Source organism: Hermetia illucens, chromosome 6, assembly GCF_905115235.1.
Source record: "Hermetia illucens chromosome 6, iHerIll2.2.curated.20191125, whole genome shotgun sequence".
Lineage (NCBI taxonomy): Eukaryota > Metazoa > Arthropoda > Insecta > Diptera > Stratiomyidae > Hermetia > Hermetia illucens.
In genome coordinates, this window is record NC_051854.1 from 7,268,852 (window position 1) to 7,293,368 (window position 24,517).

The following is a 24,517-nucleotide window of genomic DNA, read 5'->3' on the forward strand; positions in this document are numbered from 1 at the left end:
TGACTGATTGTTGTCCCAGTAAGCCTTCACCTTTTGACATAACACTTGGATTGCACTCCTGACTACCCCAACCCTGTGGTGTGTCAACAGGTTCGCTACTGGTTTCCCGGCTGTTTACATATACTAACCCTTTTAACTATTTTGAAGTGATTATTTAGCTCTTGAAAAATATTCCTGAAAATCCCTTTTAGACGCGGAAAACAAGGGTCATGACACCATATAAAAATGAAAACAAAGAAACCCTTGTCAGCTCCGAATATAAAATATTAACAAGATCCATCAGCAACAAATTCGCCAAAATCTGAATACCAGAGCTACTCCACTTTCCTACATCTGTCGAAATGTAAATAAAATTCCGCACTTTTCGACCCTCATCCCACCAAAAAATAATTAGCCCTCGCTACATTGAATTAAATTAAAATTCCCCGGGTCGGGTTTGCTGCTAATGGTTGTGTCGTTGTTGATTATCAACGGTCACTGAATTTTCATGGCACCCACCACAACCGTTTGGCAAGTTTTTTTCCCTCTGTTTCTGGTCGGGTTCGTGTGAATTAAGGGTCCTGGGGACTGGCAGCATAAAATGTTACGTACACATAATCTGCTTACAGATGTCACAGAGCTTAGCGAATAATAAATTTTGCTTGTGTCCTTTTACATTCGAAATCCCCGTTCTGCCCCCACATGAGTGAAATCCGGGGGTAGCTAGCAGCTTCGGGGAATCTCTCAGCCCCAAGTTGTCCCCAAAAAATAAACGTTTGACCGATTTAATTTTTTAAAATAACATGATGAACGATGTTGAAACAGAAATTATTACATACATGGGGGTGAGATAGCCAGAGAGGGAGGAAGTTGAAAAAAGCACGAAAAATTGGGAATTTATGCAAATATTGTGAGTGTGGAGTAAACAGGACTGAAAGTGAGGAATGGTCGGAAAGTGCTAAGGTGAAAATACGCTTTCGGAATAAACAATACTTTGCAGCTTTCCAGTTAATTTAATCCATTCAACTGGGACATTTTTTGGTGGGAAGGAGAAGCGAGCACACTTATGATTCAGGATATTTTTGGTTAGGAGGCAGGAGATAAAAAAATTACTTGTTATCAGTTGAGGAGCAGCATCTTGAAGAATTGGGATAGTTTGAATTGAAGTTTATCGCCTTGGGACCCTATTTTTCCCACATTAATTTAGTACGACTTAATAGACAATATACCCACATTGGGCGCTAAAATAATATAGTTGTTTTCCGCTGGATATACTTTCCATTTGGTAGTACATTCTTCAGTGGAAATATGCTTCTGTTATGTAACATTTCGGAGAATGTAGTGTATAACGAGAACCCCTTGTTTAGCAAGCAATTAACATAGTATCCCCACCCGTAGGTAGCTCAAAATTTCATCTAGAAACCATCCTTTAAAGGCTCTTCTTTCTTGGAATGAATAGCTTCCTTAGTGTACAAGTCTGGCATCAAAATGCAGGCATTAAAATAAGAAGCTGAAGGAAAGGGCAAAACTCTTATGAAGTCATAGAGAGAAAACCCTATCACCTAATAAAGAAAAAGAAAAATAAAGATTGAGATTTGAAACTCAAAGATACTTGAGTACCGATTGCTCGATTTTAGACTGAGATTATCACCCCAAACAACTAGAGTTTAGTTACTTGGTATGCATAATTATAAATCGCCTCTGGGTCTGGTAGCAGGGATGAAACTGTTGCAGTTACTGTATTTGGATCAAGCCACCTATTTAGATAGATGGTTTCTAATTTTCATATATTTTGATACACCTTTTCGACCAATTTTACGCTCAGGGCATGAAGCTAGCCACTTAAAAGTAAAGGTTGGCCACCAATATAAGTGGGAGGAATTGAATACCTCCATAAGCCGAGGGGAAAATTCCTGGCGGTCGACTGCGTTCGTGCTATTCACTATGTACTTAAGGTGTTCGAAAAACTGTCAATCGGGATATTTCTACTCAAATTTTGAATAAAAATTATACTCCCATGGAAGGATTCATACTTCGACACAATAGAAACTTCCTTCACCTAAAGTATTCTATATGAATTGGCTTTAGGCCACGATTTCTGAATTCAGGGTTGGTTGTTAGGCATCAGCGGCTGCTCCAAAGAACCCAATTAGCACTGCGGTCCGTTTGGATGGTACAAACTGCACAAATCATGACTACTGTGGTAATGGCAAAAAGGCAAACTCCAGCCGGGTTAGATCTTCAGAGCCAGCCCATAGCATTCACGAAAGAAAGCGGCTCATCCACCCTGCAGCTAGAGATCTTTCTAAGGTACGGAAAGAATGTTTTACCTAGTGTCCGTAGCCTGGCTCTAGCTAGAGCTGGATAATCGCAAAGGAAGTACTTGAAGGTTTCTCCATCTTCGCCATAATTTCGATAATACGAATTGTAGAGTATTCTCAGTCTGGCGATATGATTCCCTATAGGCTAGCCTCCCATGCAGAGTACTGTAGTTTTGTATGGGTTTGCGCTTAAATAACACAAGACCTTTCAAGATTGCATTTTACTGTAGGTAGAATCCATGGTTGCTAAGTAGATACCACCTTAACAGTCGTCAGCGGGACAGAAACTGCGCTCATCGAAATACTGCCCATAACGGAGCCCCGCCTTGCAAGTCTGTCAGCTCGCTCGTTCCCCTTTCTGCTTTTATGACCGAAACCCCAAAGGATCGTGACCGCCCGCACTAATCAGCACATTTCTGCACTGCCCCACCAGCCTGAAGGAGGTCGTCGTTAAGTAGAAGGTCTTAATGGTCACTTGGCTGTTAGTCAGAATGGCTATGTTACATCTGGGGATCAAATTACACCCCAGCCATTGGCAGGCTTCCATAATCGACAGCACTTCCTCTGGGAATACACTGACGAATCGTGGGAAAACTCCCGCGCCAGCTCCACAGACCTGCTCTGATTCATTGGTGAAATACTGTTTCGTAGCCTTGCAACACGCAGCCGGTTTCCATTCTGCACTACATCGGAAGTCTACTGCTAAGAGTATCAGAATTACTTCATCTAGGATGCTACTATGGCCCTAGAGTTTCGCCTTCCAGCATCCGGAGTCACGTAGTCAGAAAACACAGCACGTTTCAGTATATTTAATGTGGAGGTCTAGAAGTATATTCAGAGCATCTGCCGGGTGGAACGGTAGAGCCTCGCTAGTACTTGCGCATGCGATGCTTTGAATCCTATTAAGCTTTATTCCACTGTACTCTTTCGTCAGCACCTGCCACTACACAATAGAACCATTAGGGTGGGACACACCATGGTTGTGTACATTTAGAGAACCACTCTCGGCCAGAGGCCCCATTGCCTCGTTAAGGTCTCCCAGTAGGCATAGAAAGCTATACAGACCTTCTTAATCCTCAGTTCTATGTTCAATCGGCAGTTTAGTTCCAAATCTAGGATTAAACCCAGATACTTTACATTGGAGGAAAAAACCAATCTCTGCTCGTTCAGCCGCGGGGTAGTGAATTCAGTTTTCTTTGTTTCATTCGAAAAAAGCATCAGTTCCTCTTTGTTCAAATTTATTCCGAGTTCGCGTCTTGCGGCCCACAAACACACCTCCCCCATTATGTCGCTCTCATAATGGAGGGAAACATCCCTGAAGCCCTGAAGCCAATATCACCAAATTGTCGGCATACACCACCCCTCTCGTGTCCAATATGCATAGAATTTCATCTATCACCATCAACCAGAGCGCCAGACAGTTTGAATCACCCTGGGCTGTACCTTCACTCACATCTCTGATCAAGTGGCTACCTCCAGGATGAGAGTGGCCCGCTTTGCCCCGGAAACGACGACAAAAGTTTACCATACCCAAGAACATTCCAAGGCCATGGAAAGCTCACGATGGCATGAACCTTGTCAGGCTGCCAGCTTGTATGCTATCAGGGGTGATGGAATGGTCAAGAAATTTTACTTGATGCTAGAGGGATCTATACCTTTTAAGATTAAAGCCATTTTCAAAGGGGCGCCGAAAATGCACCCCATATGGCAAATGCTCGAACTCGGTGAAAGAGGTGACCAAAATGACAACCAAGGAGTGGAAACAGGATCGAAATTTCTTAGTAGAGAGTTGATAAATTGCTGTAAGGTGATGTGCAAACCTTACAGCAATTTATCAAGTCTCTACTCAAGTGTCCACTCGTTGCCCATCTTAGAAGTCTGGATTCCACCGCTTGTCGTAGCCGGCAATACAATTGCCCTTTAATGTATGGCCTATCCGCTGCCACTTCCGCACTCCGATCACAGTGCGTACGGGTGCCAGGCCTGTGCGCCGACCAGGTTCCATGTTTTAGATGGTGTTAGGTACGCGTACTCCTATGATTCGATGAAGACAGATGTTCACAAAAGCTTGGAGCTTTTGAGTAAAAGTGGGATCATTTTCCATATCCTACTACCATATAGAAACACAGATGGAACGCTAACACAAAAAAGACTCAACTTGATGTTGGGGTTGAGATAACTACATTTCTAGATTCTGGACAAGGCGGAGAAAGTGAATTGAATGCTGTTAATGCGTGGGACAACATTCAGTTCGATGCAACCGTTGGTAGAAACAGTACTGCTAGATATACAAATTGAATGGCGATTTCGATGCTTTGCCCATTAATGCGAATGGAGAAAGTGCCTTGGTTTTGTTCGTGTTTATCTTCAGTCGAACTCTATTTGCATCTTTTTCCAAATTCAGAGCCATTTGCTCAAGGTCCATGACCCGGTGACAGACCCAACATATATCATCGGCCTAGTCGCGATGTTTTTGGGAAGATGTCATAGTCTATTGAATTCCTCCAGGTCGTCCAGACAGGGCAGCATGAGGAAGATCGCTGATGACAAGCATGTGACATTTTGCGTCATCATATGTTGCTCTGATAATAGCTATTATTTTCTCTAGAATACCCCTCCTGCGTAGAGCATTCCAGGTAAACTCCCTGTTCGCGCTGTCGAAGGCTTTCTGAAAATTGATGGAGCGCAGGTGAAGCTGTGTGCTATTCCAAAATGATCCGTAAAGTGTTGATGTTGTCAACACAGGGGGATCATAAGCGAAAACCAACCTACTCTCTGTCGGTCAAGCTTATGAGATATACTTGCATGCATTCCAGGGTTATTTGAGGTATTATTTTTGCGACTGCAAGGAGCACGCAGATACCCCTTCAATAGTCGCCCTCAAAACGGGTGTCCTTCTTTGCAGTCATAAACATCATTCCTTCGTTCCACTCTCTGGGAAAGGTTTCGGATTCCCAAGATTTTTCGTATAAGTGGAAGCAGCAGATCTGTTGTAACTTCAAGACCAGCGATAATTAACTTACGCCTTCTGCTTGGAGGAACACTCCATATCCGCATTATACGGCGACTAACCATTTCATTCACAAAAGGAGGAACTTCACCGGATCTGCAACGGTTAAGAACCGAGATGAAGTGTTCTTTCAATCTATTTAATTGCACGTTATCGTGGTTGAGAAGTCGAGCATTAACGTCCATCACTGGACCATCCAAACATTTACAACCGCATGTACGATCTTTCTTAATGCGGTGTACACTTCTGAAGTCATTGCGTCCTGCGGCATCTTTCGCTTCCCTGACCAGGGGCAAGCCAATTTCCCCTTGCCACGCGTAGCATACTTCTGGGGATTTTGTTTGGAATCAGAGTTCGAGCTCGTCAACAGAGCTTACAACTCCTTCCATTCATTATTACACTTTCACGTTTCCGCAAGCAGCCAGACCTTACGGCGCCACTTTATGACGTGGTGGACGACCTGTGTAACACCCGAGAAAATAGCATTTAGATGGCTGTGCAATGCTTATCGATATTTTCAGTCGGTTGACTCTGCATACATGCAGTCCGATCAACAAGATTGCTCCCCCATTATCGAGCGACAGCAGGATCATACAAACGGTCGATGTTGGCCTTGGGGGTCGCAGCTTTCCAACCCTGCGAAAAGTTCCAGACAATACTCGGAAGCGATCGGAAACGACCGTCAAATAGGGACCTCTTTCGAGGTCGATGTCATCGCCTCTCTTTTTCGACACACCAAGCAGACAACTTCTAAATCTGCTACTGATCGCAAAGTGGTCAATCTGTTTTTTTTGTTTTTAAAATCATTTTTTATTTTTAAGAAATAGGTAACAATAGTATATGGATTGGAAAAATGAACAATAAAAAACAATCTTTTAAAATAACGAAAAATAACTTAAATCTAATGGCCACTGTGGGCTCTCAAAATTTTTGAATAACGATTTACAGACAGAGAAGAGAAACAGTAAGAAATGAAAATCTAATTTTACAATAAGTTGTCGGGAAATGGTCAAAAACCCGACAGAATTCACTTGGCCTTAGTGGCAAATAAAGAAATATAAAAAGTAATAATAAATATTTAATCGCTTCAAAAGACACTTTTAACTTAAATTATTGTTCTTAAAACTATCATAATTATAGATTTTATATTACACATTTTTTCTTTTTTTTTAAAATAACATCCATACAAAAAAAAACAAAGAATAATAACGTATGTATTTATAAGTTACAACTGGAGACAAAATCAGCACCCGTTCAATGTATACATATTTACAAAGCCCCACCAAGAAACAAATGGCAGGACTGAGCACGGCCACCGCTAACCGGCATCCCGCAGCCACCAGTACCAAGATTTCTCTTTTTCATCCCGCTTAATGTCAATTGCTCTCGCTCTGGAGTATCTCCAGTCGAATCCCGGAGCCCCCACTGTCAAATTCGGGGGGTATTCTATCCTTTTGTCCGTGGCCCGCCTATGTATATGATACATAACCGGATCACCGGCAGAATCAAGAATTAGACCATTCCTGTCAAGATACACGAACGCTTCGGGAGGAATGAAGCCTGTCGTGAGAGTTTTCTCGAAATACCCATCATTTGGGTAGAACGGCTGCGAAACCCAAGGGTTTTCACCATGCGAAGCAGATCGCACTATATGATTCCGAATCAATCTGACGATAACTGTATCGATTCTTGGCACAGCAGCAGCTGCATACATCACTTCATTAGTTACATAGTGCTCATAGTTTGACGAAGCAGTCCTATTAAGCCCCGTGCAAGCACGCAGACATTTCCTTTCAAAGATCCTTATTTTCTCCATTTGGCTAGCACTCAAATTAAACCAGATAGCACACCCGTAGGTAAGCACCGGTCTAACCAGAGTAAGATAGCAAATAATCTTAACCTTCCGGCTAAGATGTGGAGCATAAAAGAGTCTTCGAAGAGACATGAATGCCTTGCGAGCGCTTTCTAGCGCGACTTTAACGTGCTCGTTAAATTGGAGACGCTCGTCAAGACGCACACCCAGGTATCTAACGCACTTCTTATGAGGAATGCGCTCTGAACTATCCTCGTTCGCGACAATTTGGAAATCTCTCCAATTCCTTTTCAAGTTCCTACTGGCATACGCCAAGGAATTTCGAAACAGAATCGTTTCACACTTTTGCGCATTGATTTTCATCCGCCAACTGTTCGTGAAGAACTTAATATCATTGAACATCTTCTGAAGTTCAACTTGCACCTCAGTTACCTTCTTGTGCGCCGTGTAGGCTATCAGATCGTCAGCAAAGGCAACCAACGACCTTTTAGGAGATTTATTAAAATCGAAAGAATTGAGCAATTCGCCGGCAAATACCGCAAAAAGTGTAGGCGCAGTCACTGTCCCTTGCTGTAATCCATTCAGAACATGAAATTCTCTGTTAGTAGTGAGATTTCCGTCCGTAATAACAAAGCACTTGCCATACAGCATACTACACATCATCGCTACGAGGTGACTGGGAAACTCATTCTTCAGGAGCCTGAAAATCAGTCCATCCAACCAGACGGTATCAAAGGCTTTCTCCATGTCTATAAGGCAAGCGCCTACGCACTCACCATTGTTGATCCGCCAGCAAATATCAGACGTTACCTTCGTTATTGCATGTATTGTCGAATGTCCAGATCGAAATCCGAATTGCGCGTTCGGCAATAATTCCTTCTTCTTGATATGCCCGTTCAAGGCTTTCAATACCAAAACCTCAAACACCTTGCTGATGTTAGGCAGCAAACTGATTGGGCGGTAGCTTTGAGGGCTGGATGAATCCTTCCCTCTCTTTAAAATCGGGAATACTCGGGCTTTCTTCCATTGTCCTGGAAAGAAGGAATTGTTCAATAAATTATTGAACAAAATGCAATAATTACGAATGGCAATGTCTGGTAAATGCCTGAGGACCACGTTGGGAATGCCATCCATACCGGATGATCTCTTATTGTTTACTCCTCTGAATATGGAAGTTAACTCAACACATGAGACAAAGTAATCAAGCAGATTATCACTCGGTATGAGATCAGCCTGCAACGCAGAGCTAAATTGGAGAACTGTGGTGCCGTTCAGGCTACATTTGAAATTGCGGACATCTCGTTCTACAATTTCCGAAAGTCGCGTTGGCTCTAAGTCCGTTCTGGGCCGATGCACCGATTCAAAGTGCTCCCCTATAAGTTCGAGTTTCAGAGCATCATCCATCACGATGTAATTGCCTTGCGCATCAGCAGTTACACTATTGGTGTCTATACCTGAGTCAACAAGGTGTTGTATCTCGCTGCCACCGACTTTAATTCTCGGCACAGTTATTCGTGACTTCTTCCGGAATAACGTATTTATCTTAGTAAACATGGAATCTGGATCGCTTGGTGAAATACCCTTTAACTTCTCCCGCCACTGGGAGTTCACTTCATTTACGTAATGTTGACGGATAAGATCCCGCGCGATCTTTAGAAGTGATTTGAACTCAACCAATATGGGATGATGATAGTCCCCATATCTCCGATAGATTTTGTTGACGCGAGTGAGCAGAAGGCTTTTCACTTTTTTCAACCGTTTTATGGCTGCAGTTTCATATCCTTCCATATTATTGCGAGGTTTAATTTTAGGGACGACTTGTTCAATTGTTTCCAGCGTCAAGTTCTCCAGCTTGAGAAGATACTGAAGTATTTCCTTGTTGCTCAAGTTCCTGTCACCTGGTGCAATTGTACTATCGTTTTCCCCATCAAGAGGTGGGCATTCCTCTCGATATCCCCGAATAAACCTCTCTTGGAATTTCTTCCAATTTGTTTGTTTAAAGTTCAGCCTGTGGACACCACTGTCCATCGGCAGAAGGCGAACTCTTCGTCCATCAAACAGAACTTCAATAAGAATAGCGTTATGATCGCTATCGTAAGGAAGAGTCAGTTGAAACCCAATCGACGTTATGGCAGGTTCGGTGAGCGAACAATGTTCCACCAATGCTGAGGCGGTTAGTTAGTTAGCTAGTTAAAGAAATTGGCGAACCTCCCACTACTATCGTTGTGGTCACCAGGATCATGTTTTCCTATCACATGTCCGAGCAAGGTTTTGTCACTTTAGGAAGCCTACCCTGAACTACATTTAGTTGTTCGTAGAAAGCATCTTCTCCACTACATCGAAAGTTTTGATTGGTGTGTAGCATTGTACAATGTGATGCTCCTTAACCTGGACCGAAATCTTGCAGTTAAAAATCTGTTTGAAACCGGTTCCCAAGTTACGAATGCGTGTCTTACGGTAGAAATCAGAGGCCAGTCGACACCGGATTCGCGTGAACTACCACTTGGCTATCCAAAATTCAAGAGCACATTGCCATTCACGGCAAAAGGGAGAGGAGTGCTCTCCAAAGTTCCACCATTTGACTTCGCTTAGGCTGTTAGGATGTTTAGTTTATATTGCTGGAATTCCCGCTCAAGTTGGAGAATGCGAGCATTCTGGGAATCCTTGCTAGGTTATCGAGGACCATATGCAGAATTCCAGAAACCAATCAGTTTTCGATTGCCAAAGGTCGCTGCCCTGAGGTCAGACTCCATCCGAGGCGTGTTTGACGTTTCAGTTCGATTAAGTTCCAAAACTTACAGGTTGCTAGCCAACAATTTTCTATCTCTTTTGGTCACCTCTTATGACAAGCACGGAAGACTTTGAGTGTATTTTTAAGCCCCAACTTACAGGGCTCGGGGCCTTGCTTTGAAGTAAAGGTACGGAGGGCAGGTGTCACAATCCACTCAAGCCATTTTTAAGGCATAAAAGGCAAATGGGTATCGGTGCGGCATGAGGGTAACCTAAGCCTACCTAACCTAAATAGTTCTAGACCGAAGCAATCTGTCAAATATGTTAGTTGTGTTAGTTCAAGGAAAAAATAGGAAACTGGACTCCAGAAGGTGGAAGAGGAGGAGTTATATAGGTGACATAGAAACGGGGAAGTCTAGTTACTTTTAGTTAGTTTAGTTTAACAATAATTTACAGAGACTCATCCTCATTTGCATTTGGAGTTATAAACAAGGGCTCGGAATGTGAAGAAGTAGTCATGGAGAAGCGAGAAGTAATGGAAGGTTATTAACAAAGACAAAACAGTGTTAAGGGCAAAATTATGTGAAACAATTAAAGCAGGGGATAGGAAGAGGATTGATTGTCGTTAAAAGGAGTTCTGGATGATGGAATATAAAGTTGCGCATGAATCGTTCTGTGAAGCTAATAATTCTGGTGCCTTGGAGTTTGTACAAGGTCCGTGAGGTCTTAGAAGAAATAGAGGTTGGTTTGCCGATAGTCTGATCCAGAGCAGAGGTCCAGTTCTCCCTTGTTTTTAAAATGTTGTCGCTTCTATAAATTGTTGTTATGAGGATTGACGTTTGGGCGCACTAATCTTCTCATCATTTGTTTGCCTCCTTTTGTGGAATATATGGCCTGCACGCAGTGAAACTGTGCTTTAGTTTCATTATCATGACAGTTGATCCTGTGCAAGTGACAACTGTAAAATACGAAGGACCCATCAACTTTCCTCCTAATTCCAAGTTCTGTATTGCGATTGTGACCGATAACCCGTATATCAATAGCTTTGCTGCTTTAACCATCGTCATCGCTTCGAAACACCATTCACTCTTGAAATCTCTCTTTAATCCTTTGAACATCCATTAAACCATTCCAACAAGGAACAATTTCTCACATCTTCTACTCTTGCATTTCTAGGCCAACCATCCTTTCCAAGTTGGCGACTGTCCAGAAACGGAACAGAGAAAAAAAGTATGGAAAAGAGGCTAATAGGCTTGGCGTTGTGTTTGATCGTAAACGTCTCCTGAAAGCGATTTACAATGAAGCTCTCGTCTGGGCTGGTGTTCGTGCAAAAAGTACCACATGCAATGCCTGCAAAGTTAGAAATTCAAAGGGAAAAACCAGAAGCATTTCCACACTTTCCCGGTTGCCATACTGAGCATTTCTCTCTCATTCAGACTTTTCTTTCCTGGAAACTTCTTTCCTTTTACCAACAACACGAATTTAATGCTTCCACATATACTTCGGCACATATACTCGTAAATATGTGCACATCTAAGCATCAATTTATGCTAATCAAATGTTGTTTTGAAGGTGGGTTGACTCGTGTTATTTCGGGGGTGGCTTTTTGTCGTCGCCCATTAGCATGTTTCGCCATTACTCCAGGGCAAAGTTTATTTGTAAGGGAAAGTGTAACTTTTCTCGGTAAATACCGAGAAGAATGAAAAAATGGCAGGACCTATGGAAGGGGTAGTGTTTTGAATGGCTTTCCTGTTTTTGCCTGTGATGAATTGCCATTTTCTAGGTTCGCCCGCACATGTGACAGACCGCAACAATAGCACTCTCGATCCTGTAATATATGTGTTTCTGTTAACCTCGAACCAGTCAACTTGAAATGGGCTGGAAAATTAGAAGGGAGGATACAGTTGAATCGGAAATATATTGTTCAGAGGGACTTAATGAGGGGTTGGTTTGGTTTTGCTTTAATTTGGACTTTTAAACTGAGTCAGGTGGACTGAACGGGTGGCCGGTTTCTGATGAATTCACGTCAACACGTTAATTTTCCGTGATGGGGTTGAAAGGGCTACAATTTCAGCAAATTAAGGAATGTTACGCTAAACTTTGATGTAGTAGGTTTCAAAATTTTCATTTTATTTTCCCGGAAACCCGCATTGAGAGGTAAGTGGCAGAGGCAATCGGATGAAAAATTGGTACATGTGACGGACTTCATTTCCAGGGACCGTTTCATCACTCTAAATCAACACTGTCGCCAGCACCTTGTAAGTAAAAATCAGGGCATTTTCTCGCTTTCTGAAACCAGGCTAAGGTGAAAGTCAATAGGAATTTCATTCCTAAGGCTCCACCGCCCTCTGCTCTCCAATCACCCCCATCACTTATTGAAGTTCGAAAATTACCGATGCGGAAACCATGTTACAGCTACGTGGTTAATTGATTGATGAAGCGGTGATATATATTTTGTAAACTATGCCCGGAAACAAGGGAAAAAGAAAGTTGCCGGGAAAGGAACATAAATCAGTCAAATGAACGGAATTAATTTCAGGCGAATATGTATGGTACATGTGCCCGCTACGTTTGCCAGCAGGTGACTGCGGAATGTAGCGAAAAAATAGAAAATTCCTAATTTGTCGGTCCCCCATGATCAGAGGCATTTGATATCGCTAAGTAATGAGGCTTCAGTGACATTTGATTTTTTCGGGATCATTAATTATATGATTTTAACGAAATTAAAGGAGTGCCTATTGAGCCTAGGCTTTTATGCCAATCAAATGGTTGCTCTCGATGGGGCATGGATGACTAGGTGGCATGGAAACGCGCAATTACACTAATGGGAGTAAAATCACCGTCGATGGGAGGTTGCAATAAAATGGAAACAATTAGGACTAAATATTCCCATTTTATTATTCCAGTATTTCAATATTTTATTGGCTTTTTGGTTTCGTTGCGGCTGACGTTTATAATTAATTGCATTTTAATTAAGGACACAATAGGGGACTTCGATTCACCCACATTGGGCGCCAAATGGAGATTCACAGTTTTTGCTATTATATTAATTTGCAAATGAAGTTTTTAATTAGATTGATTCTCCGTGGAAACGGGGGAATTTGAAAATTGATGTTTTCTAATTAATATACTAATGTTTCCCCAGCGGTTGCCAGTTATGCAAATTTTAACCCCATTGTAGAACTGTATTCAGTACAGAATTCAAATATAAACGGGCCTTTGCTAATTGCTATCTAACATGTAATAAAAACGTACTTTAGATGCGGTAAATGCTTTTCTAGGGATAACTGAGGGCCAAACCGATCTCCTCTTCATGCCCCTATTTGAACTACAGGAACTATATTTGGGGAAGGCTTAATCATCAAACCCTTTACAAACAAAGGGGTAAATTGCTCCAAAACTCAGTACGTTATGAGTTCAGTTCGCGCAGGAATTAGCAGAAGCAATTGACAGATTAAAAATATGGATCTTCCAAGGGTTTCCATTTCGAGAACTCCTTGAAAAATATTATATTCTTTTCTGTCGGTCTGTCTGCCTGTTTTTTTAAGGAGGTAGAAATCTTGAAAAGACTCTCACCTGGCCACGCCAGAGTGCGGGATTTTTGCCTACTTCCCCCTACTCCTTGGAACCACCTTTAGGTATTACATCATGGGGCGATGTTATCTTACATTAGCTAGATTTCCTTTAGTCTACCAGCGCGTTCGTTACCGCGCCTTCCTCACTTTTTCTGCTTTTCGCAGTTTATCCTGGATTATTGCGATCATGGAATTGATCGAATCCCAATCCTCCTGGCAAGCTACTTTTCTCCAGGCAAAATTTTCCAGTGATAACACTTCACCTAGAATTTCCTATAGGTTCCTCCTTTCTTCCACGATCCTAGGACATTAGAAGAATAAGTCACAGTTTGGGCAATTAGGTGAAGTGTCGAGGTTTAAACCTGTACAGGTATTCACGGTATCCTGAGTGACATTATTACTAATCTCGCCATGCTTTCTCTCCAGCCACTCACCGATGGAAGGGATCAACCTGTAAGTCCTTTTCTGACTGGTCCCATAGCTATTGCCATCAGCCTCTCCCTCTCGTCTTTTTTCACCTGCGATAATGGAGAGATGGATCTGCTGCTATAAATGTTCATGTTCTCGCTTGCCAGGATGTCAATCGGCATCATTCCCGAGATGACGAATGCTGCATCATCTGAGACGGCCCTGAAGGTAGAACACACCCATCAGGATGTTCTTCTGTAGACCGTACTCAGTTTATGTACATTGACTAAAACATGCAGTGCTTTCCCATAAACTGGGATTGCATACAACAAGATAGAACTCACCACCCTAGCTGTTGGCAGTCTGCAAGTATGTCGCGGTCCACCTACGTTCATACTTGTCACATACTTATCTGAGCCATACTTGCTTTTCCGCAAATATGCTCTATGTGCTGCTTAAAATTCAGTTGTTCGTCTATCATAACCCCCAACTATTTGATGGCCGTTATACCAGGGTGTCCGCACTTGCAAGTAGCTATCGATAATAGCGGCGAGGTAGGTGAGAACACCAATCGTCGCCTGAGACTTTCGTATAAGGTTCCAATTGGCCGAGTTGAATGCATTCCTCACATCCAGGATCACCACCACACAATATTTGCTGATACAACTCCTTCCTTGAATTGCATTTTCGGCCAAGCCAGTCACCATTTTGATGGCGTCAAAGGTTGTTCTGGCTTTATGGAACCCATACTACCTATCTGAAAGGCCTCCTTGGCTCTCGATGATCGGGAGTAGTCTGTTGTAAATTACCTCACATTTTCTCCAGAGTGTTTAGAAGACATATGGGTCTATAAACGAATGGTTCCACTGGAGGTTTGCTAGCCTTGGGAATCTTCCCTCGAAAATGTACGTTTCGAACAGTTCCGAGAGCATATCCGGTCTGGATTTGACGGCGAGCTTAAGGGATTTGTGCTATTCTGCTGCAGATCATTAACAGCTCGTCCGTGGTTACTGCAGGAATTGTCTTCACAATCAGAGACCTCTGAAATGTACAAGTGTCCCTCTCTTGCTGGAAGAAAAAGCACCTCCTAGATGTGGGTGCGTTTATGCATTGGCGATCGATTGTGTGACATTGTGTCAAAGCACTCTCAGTGGAACCCCTGACCTTAGCAGATTGGCCTATCCAGACTTCCAAGAAGCTTCCTTCGCGCAAAGGTTTTGCAGACCATACTGATGCCATTCTTGGCTTTAGGTATCCTTTTTCCCTGGCTGGTAGTTCCCTCCTCCATTCAAAGATGACTACGTAGTGATCGCTACCGGTGTAGTCGTCGCAAAAGTGCCAGGACATACCATGTTCTAATGGAGGACTGACAAAGATTAGGTCTACGATTAAAGAAGACCTTCCTTCGCGAAAGATGCTTACATCACCTTGATTGGCTAAAACAAAACCCAGCTGGGCAAAAGCCTCTAATAGACTTCGGCATACTCTCCTTGTTTCCTCACTCGATGACCCAAGCGTTGAAGTCACCGGCAACCACCTTTGAACTTCGTCCGCTTGCATCGAGAACAAGGTTGTCTAGCATGTCTTCAAATTCAGACAATGTGAGACTGCGTGAGGCGTAGCAGCTGTACACGTACACACTGTTTATTTTCGCCCTCACTAAACCACTCGCCGACATCTCCGTTCTGCCAGTCGAGTCAGGACCCATGCACCACCGTCACGGTTTCTGTAGGGTTCACTTATGATGGCGTCTGGGATTCATGAGTGGTCTGCCCAAGTAAGTCCTGAATGACCCTTCAATGATTGAGGTTTATTTCAATTTGAATAAACCTCATTTTTCATTGCAATTAACGCCTTTCTGAACTCCGGGTATTTACCACTTCCAGCAATACGCCAATTATCCCTTACTTCCTTTCCTTTGCACAATAGGTATTTGTGGATTCTTATTGCACTCCTTGGCAATATGTCCATTTTCCCTACACCTTGCGTATCGATCGGATCGATCAATGCTGTTGGTACATGCCCTAGCGAACTGCCCTCTCAGGCGGCAGACAACCCATTCAATTCAAACCTTTCCGGCCGACAATAATTTCTGGGCTGCCTCGTATTATGCAGTTTGAATACTACCATAGGCATTTCCTAAGATTCCTCTTCCAGTTCCTCCAACTCAAATTGTTCTTTCAACGCAGTGTACATTTCTTCTCTGGATTTCACTTCGTCAAGATCCTTGCACTGTATGTAGACCTCATGCTTTTGGGAACGAACGGTGACATTCTCCTCAAGTGAGTTCTTCGCTTCGGTGCAGAAGTCTTCGGAAGATGAAATCGCCTTTCTGGGTCCTTCGGGTTTTGTTCACACTTTCACCCGGATCCCTTAGGTTGGGGTCAGACTTTTGTAAAATCTCCTCGTACGACAGATTGCCCTTAGTGTTGATAACAATTGCCTCTGGACGAATTCGCAGTTTCACTTTCTTTTTCACTTTTTCATTAACGAACTTCATTCATACACCATTTTCGTTCCTCTTAGGTTGCCCTCCGGTTGTTGACGCTCGCACAGGTTTTTTACCTTCCGCGCTTTTAGTTCTGTTCTTTGGAACAGCTGACGTACTTTTTTTCCTCTTAGGCACCTGCTAATTCCCTAGAAGATCACCTTCCTTCTCCCGGACTCTTTTCTATGCTCGCAGGTCACTAACACTACTGTTCGATGTCACTTGGGTTGCCTGTGGCATTGTTGGAATGGCAGGCTCTGTTCCCTTGGAGTCTTGACTACATTACTTCCTTTAAACGAACCGTCACTATTAACATTTCCTGCGTTTTATTTTTTGTCGTCTTTAATATTGCTGAAAATCAGATTGAAGAGCTTTTCCTGAATGGGACAAATCTTTGGCCTCGGAGTACCTTCTATGGTCGCCACTCTTGTCAAGGTCTTGCTTCGCTTGAACACCTCCTTTTCCAACTTTAGAACGACTTGTAGCACTAGATGCCCCGGTGGCCAAATTGTCCATAGCCATTTGGGTTCACGAACCAGAGATGAGCAAACACTAGCCCACGCACAGTCAGAAAAGAAAAGTGCATGTACCCGTGGGGCCGCACCTGATGGGAGATCTGGTAACTCACACGTTATATCTCAGAAATGGCTACTCCTTTTGATGCGAAATTTGGTACAATAGTGGGACCTATAAATCCTACTGCATGCAGGCAGTAGCATAGTTCCAGGTTGAGTTGAAGGGAGGGGGAGCGGATCCCCATACAAGTACAAGAGGGGTGTAACATTTCCACCGAGTATAGTCGTGTGGGGTATCAAAAGAAAGGTCTCGAAGTACTTGCCGAAGCCAATATTAGGATTAAGATATCTGCGATAGATATGGGGCTGCGTCGATCGTGGAAAAATTGCAAAAGAGGCGGCTTCGATGGTATGGTCACCTAATTCGTGCTAACAAGAATTCACTCGCCAAGATTAGTATGAACATTGAAGTCGAGCAAAAGACCCAAAACGTGGTGCGGGACAACGGTGGTTTGATACACTGGGTGTTAATTTGAAATCCTTACGATCGCATCCAGATTAGCCCCTTGACGAAGCAAAATGGCGAAACCGATTAGGACGAACTGACCACACTTGTGAACGGGCCAATGGTTAAAGGAAAAGAAGGAGAAGTCCCCCAGCGAACTATAGCTATCTAATCAAGCATTGATTGATATTCCAGTATTTTGGACTATAGTCAAAAGGACACCGTGATTAATAGAACGTAGGTCCCTCTAAACTGGTTCCCGACATATGGCATTTTCGTAATAAAATAAATTTCTGCTAAGAACGGAAAACTTACAACATATTAAGACGGCTTAGCTTGTTCAGGAGATTCCTTTGCTTTTAGTTTTTGAATCAATGAATTTTACCTAATATACTACCTATAAAAAACTGAATCTTCAAAGCTACTATTGATCTGTTCTTCTCCTTCTCATCCGCGATTACCATGAATTTGGAACTAATGTGAAATAGTAAGAAAATAACCGCTTTCAAGCTGCCAGACGGTAAAATTAATGACCCTCCCCTAATTTTATTACCAAAAGCCTTCTAGTATTTTGATTTATTCGCCAGGATAAAAATGTTATTTTTAATTAGGCACCACCTGCGCCTATTCAGGACTTACAGGAGTTTTGTTACAATCAAAGCGTACATACTAAAGGTTTTTACTACTTACTTGTAGAACCTGAGAGTCCTTTCCGTGTGTCGTTTTCTTTGCAATTATTCTGAATTCTAGGCTCGTAAATATGAATTTCTTTCGTTGGGCTGACATTTTAATTTCGATAAATAGTTCAACACTTTGAACATAACGTGTGAGACGGCTATAAATTTATATGAAAATGAGGCCCTTTTAAGGGAGAGTAATTGCGCGGTCGCACGTGAAATTTCGTTGTAAAAGTATAACTTGAGATTGAGTTGTTAAGATGTTTGTAGGGGAATGTAATATAATGTCGGGAAAAGATTGATCTTATGATAGTGGTTCGCGATAGCAAAATCGGTAAGCATACGTCCTGGGACCTTCACGATGGTATTCATTGCTGCCGTCTACAGCGTTTGAAGGTTAATCATATCTACATACTGATTGGCTAACTGATATTTTACTGATTTTCTTTTTGTAATTTTATTATGAGTTTTAATATGTCATTACTCCATTCACTCCACTATCCCCTTCCATAATATTGTGTAAGGAACGGCCCTTGTAAAATCCGGGCTCGAGATGAAAATCGTTTTAAAAAATCGGCCCCGAATTGAAGATTGTAGGAACTCTCTTATCATTCTTTTTTCATGGACATTTCTATCCTGGGCCGCCGAGAAGATTTCAGGCCGGGGAGGGGGGATTTTTTTTTCATCAAATATAGTTGTCGATGAGCCCCGCAGTCCATCTGCCTGTTGGCTCATTTTGCCAAGAGAGTTGCCACTCATTTAGTGTACGATGGCGCTCTTCACGGGCAACCATCTCACTTAAATGTTTCCCTCTTGTGGTTGTAGTTGACTTTACGTTCCTTAGCAACGAGGGCAACGGGGATAACTCCAGTGATCGCCATCACAAATGCTTCTGAGACAGTTCAATAAACACATTCCACTCACAAAGCTCCCCGCCCTTGCACTTGGACAAAGCACTTATGATGCACCTCACTGTCATAAGCATCGGCCTTTACTTCCGCGCCGTAGAGCTGAACGGACTGCGAGCTCCCATAAGAAGACAACTTCAGGTAGATATAGGGCCCCCCAACATTCGCAATTGGCCGACTTAAGGCCTAGAGTCCAGCCACTGTCTTGCCCACCACTGCTATGATTTGTTCGAAGAATTTCATCTTCGAGTCAAGCATTAAACCAAGGTATTTAACAGCTAGTTCTGACGTTATAGTCAACTGGGTCGAAATACTCTTTCTGGTCAAGATCATTACTTGGGTTTTTTTTCAGTGCAAGGCTGAAATCATGAGCAGTCATCAATCTGCTTACCCGTCCCATCAATATAGCATGTTTACTTTGCCCCATCACCTGCATAGCCTACCAAGCGTGACTCTTCGGGCACGTCGAGTATTAGTAGATTATCGCAGAAGGCTCCGCCTTGGGATGGATCCTTGTGCTACTCCCGACGTGATCTCCATCCTCCTCTGATACTGTAGCATCTCATAGAGCAGGTAGCGGTCTCTCAGATAATCCCTCAATATCTGCAAGATATAGCTCGGCATGTGGAACGAGTTTTCTAATGTGCCTAGTATGCCTGGTAACGAAATTGAAGGTATTTCTGACAACAAGCGTCATGAGGGGCACTATCCGCCGAAATCGATGGCTGTATGCCTCGGCTGGGTGAACCACATTCAGTACCTCTATAACAGCATCCACCATGGATTTCCTTCCTCTGAACCTCGACTACCTTGGGGGTATCGGATCGCTTAAGCGAGTCTACTCTTAATGAGTTCTTCAAGATCTTTCTCGGCCGTGTCAAGCATAAACAGCGACTGGTATGCAGACGGAAGCTGAGGGTCTCCTATCCCTTTGCTGATTAATGCAAACATCGCCACCTTACAACGACAAGGAAAAATGCCCTCTATTAGGCTAGCGTTTAACGCGCCGAGCTGGCCGTTTGCGAAACATCAGTTTGTAAATTTCTGCCGAGACACCAGCTAAACGTGGCGCTTTCTTGTTTTTCATCCTCAAAACTGCTTCTTTGAGCTCTTTCTTCGTGAAAAGATGGCAGTTATCGGCACATTTCACACTGTTAACATCCACCCGTAAGGGATGTCTTGGGAAAATGCCGGTACGATGCTGCCCTTCTGGTCGGTTATTAGTATGCAGAGTTTCCGCATAGCGATTTACAGGGTGACAAGTTTATAGGCAAGTCCCCACGAGACTTCATCTACCGCATTAAATTTGCTTTTATTTATCGTACGGCGAAATCTCCTTTTTGTTGATCTACACTCTGCTTTTACGGAGCATGACTCCTCCCGAGCGTGTAAATCTTCTGCCAAACGGCGGAGCGTCTTCCGTAGATAGAAAATTTCTCCCGTACACCTGTACGTAAAAGGCTTCTCAAGGCCTAGGCTACTCCGGGGCTTAAAAGCCTCACAGACGTCGTTCTCAGGTTCATCACTGAATATACAATAGTGTCGGCAGTAACGCTACCAATCCCCGAAGCGTACTCTAGCGCGACTCTGTCTGTTTCAAGTGTCGGGTTGGTGCACGCGGTAAGTAGCGTCATGGATGGCCTTTTGCCGAGAACTCTTCTAGAATTTGCCACCCGTCCACCGATGATACCAGAAATTCCTACGCAAAGGCCATACCACGTTGGCGTGGATCCGGTGCTTAAAACTACGACCCCAGCTATCGGCGCCGTTTCCCTCTAAAGTCTGACTAAGGAATGATCTACTCAAGGGGTCTAGCATTAAATACTGAATCCACCCACTACAATTCCCTCGGCCTTGGGCAAGAACATGAAGTCGAATGCCATCGCTTATAAGCTGCTGACGTGTGTCCATAGTGCAGACACCTGTAGCACTTGGTATCCGCATTTGTACCCAGCAAATTACCAATCCAATTTTGATTTTTCCGCTATTAAGGAATTTCTTCGCATATTACCAGACTTTTACCAGAGCGAATTTTTGGCCTGGAGCATTCACAGAGGTAATCCCTATCTTGGTTACCTCTAGACATTATAGTCAAGGTCACAAATTTCTAGAGAGCACATACGCTTTATACTACAAACGAAATCACCCCTGACCGCTTCCTAAAACATACTCTCGCTAGTCGTTTTCGGGCCTAATTTAACGAGGATTCTGCGACCCTTCATTTTTTGTATGGAATGCACTTCTACTCCATTGTTCCATCTTGTACCGGATTTCACTTGTTATCCGACGGCTTAATGAGCAAAGCTGACAGTCTAGTCGTCGTCTTTCATGTTACTGATTTTCTGTTTGCCGCCTTCTTGTCTTTGGATAGACGAGTTTCTGGCAGCGAAGCGTGTTCTTTCCTCTTGTCCTTCTTTCCCTTCTTTTTTAGGCCCTGAAAACTACTTCAATAAAGTTTCTTTCAAGTCTTCTGCCTGCTGTCCGTATTTGCTCTTTGATAATGAGGTAACCGAAGTGCGCTGTCAACCAGTGATTGACATATCTTTCGAGGATTTTGGAGCAAGAGGAGATAAAAGAGGTGGGGCGGCAGTTCACAGCAAGAAAAGGGTCTCCTCTAATGAGGATAGGAATGATAACGGCCTCCTTCCAGAAATGGGGAAAGTAGCATTCTTCTAGACTTTTATTGTAGATTATCCACAGGAGGAGGGAAATGTGTTTTCTACAGTTAAGAAGGAAGATGTTAAGAAGCCCATCGGGGCCACGTCCGACAAGACTACCAATGAGGAACCAACCAAGGAAAGCATAAGGAGCGGAATGGCCAGAGATTCAGAGTAGTCTGCAATTAGAAGGGACGTAGAGGGTGCATTGGTTTAAGGAGAAAATACGGAAGAGAAGTTGGTGCAGAAAAGGTTCGCCGGATTGTTATGGGGACTTGGAAGTAGAGTCAACAAAACTGATAGAAGAAGGGAGAAATTGAATGGAATTACGAGAATAGGAAGAGAGAGACCAAAAAGGTTTCGGGTTACCGCGGACAAGGGCAGCTTCGACGCTCAATAAGTATCCTTTATGCGCTTTTTTAATCATTGGAATGGTACACGCGAAGATTAAAATCTCCGCAAAGGAGGAAAAGGGAGGACAGTAAGGAGTTCAGACAAACTGTCAAACAATTCTTCATACAAGTGAGAAGAGCAAACACAGGAGACGTATACACAAGATACAATGAACCGGGGGAAGCTAGGCTGGGAGACACGAAGAGCAAGTCAAAAGAAAAGCCAGAGGAAGAGAAGACGAGTTCGGCGGGGAGTGTATCTTTTATTGCAATTAGGACCCGACCGCCGGTGGACTTACGAGATGCATCCCGGTCCCTGTCACAGCGGAAAGTGGAGTACCCTTCGGGGAGCTGGAAGTTTAATATGGCATCGTCTGGCCAGCTTTCGGATATACAGACGGCATGCAGACATGAATACACCTTCAGTTCAGAAAGAAGGGTTGCCGAGGACGTCCGATTCGTAAGGTTAAGTGATCTTCCAAGACGCAATCACCCGGTCGGTGCTATTGTCTTTTGTCAGTTTCATACAGGACAGAGGAGAAAGTAAACCAACTTTTCTCTTTATGTAGTATAGTACATCGACCGTAGCTTGGAGATAAATAGGTGTTTAGGTGAGAACGCCACCTTTAGGCCTGGGCCGCTAGTATGGGTGGATGAAGTTCCAAGGTATATAGCAGTGACGGGAAGTAGGACTTCCTTGGCGAGGGGAATGATGTCAAAAAGTGGAGCGGCTGTGTCCCGATTCGTGACCTGCTGAGGATATGCAGATATTGTCCCGTTGAAGGGGCGATGGAGCGAGACAGCATCGGCGGCTCGGTGGATCGTATCGCATAGGGGCCGCTACAAACTGAAGCAACCCTTATGTAGGAAGACATTGCAGATGAAATCAACTCAGATTGAGAGGCCTGGTGCACACACACACTAGGAAGCGCCTTTTCAGAAGTCAAAGTCTCGTTAAACGAATTCCTAAGCCACCGGGGACACATATATAGCGACGACTTAGTAGATAATGGCGTTTTTTGTACTGCACCAGTGACTGTACTAAATCGTTGGGCGTGGTTGAATCATTCTTGGCAGAAAGAGAAGTAGAAATAACTGAAGATATAGTTGACCGGTAGAGGGACTCCATTCGACTGCGGTACCAAAGTAGAAGCCTCAACGGCGCGCCGAATGTCTGCCAAGGTCGTAGATTGATTATTAAGCAGCTATATCGCATCCGACAGTGTGGAACCATGGCAGGTGCTGCAGCGATAATGTTCTTGGAAAATTTGGTTCGAATATCCAAAAACACTGCAGGAACATTTAGGCATTTGATGTGGTAAGGTTTCCCGTAGTAACCCTCTCAATCGAGAAACTTAGAGTGCGCCGATTCAGGTTCATTACACTGGGTGTGTCGGATATCGTAAATAAATTAATAGATTCTTAAAGGTCCCCGAGTTTTAACGATCATTCGCGGTTGACTCTCCACCGAAAGATTTTCTCAAAACTGCTACCAAAAACGCAGGTATACTGCCAGCTAGGGAGTCAGAACTACTTACTCGGCCAACTCGGAGACGTCACTCCCCGTATCGTGAGCGAGCGTTGAGGATCGCTAATGACCCCTGAGGAGGGCGTGATGACGCCAAAAAATTAAACCCATTTTTTGGTACATCTAATCTTTTCAATATTTTCAAAATTGGTATGACGGTTTCCTTATATTCAAGCTATTCAGCCAGTACGGCCAGTCCACATGATTGTAGAGATTGTTGCAATGCATAAATGGTCCTGGTCTCGACATCGGGTTATCCAGCATCCAGGAAGCTGGTGGTGGAGAATGGCAGGTTTCCAAATGATTCAAATGAATCAGCAAATGTTGCTTGAAAACTGTTTCCTTAAAGGTTAGACTGCCGATGGAAGGGATCAGACGCACAGATATTACTAAGGATAAGCAAGACCTTAGAGATTGTCTCTCTGATGCAACTTTTCCGGCTTATTCCCTTTTTTAAATTACTATACAAACGCCAGTATTTTTCACTCCTGAACCACCTTAAGATTTTCGACTACCAAGCATAAACCCCTTTCTAAATCATTACATCCAACCCCGGGGCTTGAATTCAAGCCGGAAAATTGTCTTATTGATCATTTCCGCAATGTTTCACTTAACGAACTTAGAGAGACTATTATCAAGGTACCAAGTGAAGATAAATGTAATCCGTTTTACGGAAACAGAATTCAAAAATTTTCAACGTAACTTCATCCCACAATGAGAGAACAGGACTTAACTACACCTACAGGAGCTTACGTATCTACACATATCAGATAGATGGTGACGAGAACGAAGGTTCACCTACAAGTAAAGAATGCGAAAGATCCGCTTAATATAATGGCCATTGAAATGCCTTTCTATCTTCCTCTGCCTTGGGAAACCTTTCTTTCCGGTACCGTCGTTCCTTTTCACGGGCATACCACGACATTGCGGAAAATAAGAAACGCTGGAAATCATATATTCGAGAGAATCCTTTTTAAAGCTAAATGAAGCACATAACTTTGTTCAAAGAGC

At 43.3% G+C, this 24,517-nt stretch overlaps 1 protein-coding gene across 4 annotated transcripts in view; it reads left to right on the forward strand.

Annotated features, from left to right (window-relative positions):
• The window catches only part of LOC119659922 (dipeptidase 1), a 394,749-nt gene that overhangs the window by 203,510 nt on the left and 166,722 nt on the right, over window positions 1-24,517 (forward strand). The gene's annotated exons all lie outside the window — the stretch shown is intronic.